This window comes from Terrapene carolina, unplaced genomic scaffold (genome assembly GCF_002925995.2).
Source record: "Terrapene carolina triunguis isolate 2854851 unplaced genomic scaffold, T_m_triunguis-2.0 Scaffold27546, whole genome shotgun sequence".
NCBI lineage: Eukaryota > Metazoa > Chordata > Testudines > Emydidae > Terrapene > Terrapene triunguis.
This window is the reverse complement of record NW_020691897.1, coordinates 8,171-9,222: the sequence shown is the minus strand read 5'-3', so window position 1 is coordinate 9,222 and position 1,052 is coordinate 8,171.

Here is a 1,052-nt window from a genome sequence, read left to right as displayed (position 1 = left end):
ACTCACATCCCTATCCTGGGACCGGACCACCAGGCCAGCCAGTACATCAATAGAAAGGGCTACTTTTCAATGGTGCTGCAAGCACTGGTGGACCATCGGGGACGGTTTACAAACATCTATGTCGGATGGCCGGGCAAGGTTCATGACGCTCGCGTGTTCAGGAACTCTGGTCTGTTTAGACGGCTGCAGGAAGGTATTTACTTCCCAGACCACAAAATAACTCTTGGGGATGTGGAGATGCCTACAGTCATCCTCGGGGACCCAGCCTACCCGCTAATGCCCTGGCTCATGAAGCCCTATACTGGCGCCCTGGACACAGAAAAAGAACTGTTCAACTACCGTCTCAGCAAGTGCAGAATGGTGGTGGAGTGTGCTTTTGGCCGTCTCAAAGGGAGATGGAGAAGCTTACTCACTCGCTGTGATCTCAGTGAAACCAATATCCCCATCGTTATTGCAGCTTGCTGTGTGCTCCACAATCTGTGTGAGAGCAAGGGGGAGACCTTTATGGCGGGGTGGGAGCTAGAGGCAAATAGCCTGGCTGCTGATTACGTCCAGCCAGACAGCCGGGCCATTAGAAGATCCCAGCGGGACGCCCTGTGCATCCGGGAGGCTTTGAAAGCTAGGTTCCTGAGTGAGCAGGGCAACCAGTGACTTTTCAGTTTGTGGACAGAAAAGCTGAACCTGCCCCCGTTTCTTTACCCAGTTCATTTTGACTATCCTCTCCAGTTACATACCCCCCTACACCCCCTTCCCCTTCCCAAAAAATAAAATCAGTTCTATTTTGTTAATTAACACCGTTGTCTGTATTGCTGTTTTCGCGGGAATATTTTAAACCGGGGACGCAGACTGTGGCGGGGGGCGGGTTTAGTGTTCTGATGCAAATGATGCTTCTAAACTCCCGGAATGACAGGCTCCGCACTGGTGGACTGGTTATTTCAATGGAGCCTGCCAGCACTCCTGGGGGGGACTGTGTGTATGTGTCGGCTATGTGACTTTCTGGCAGGGGGGGGGGTAGGGTTACAGATCCCCTGCTGCGTGGATCTGTGAGCCAG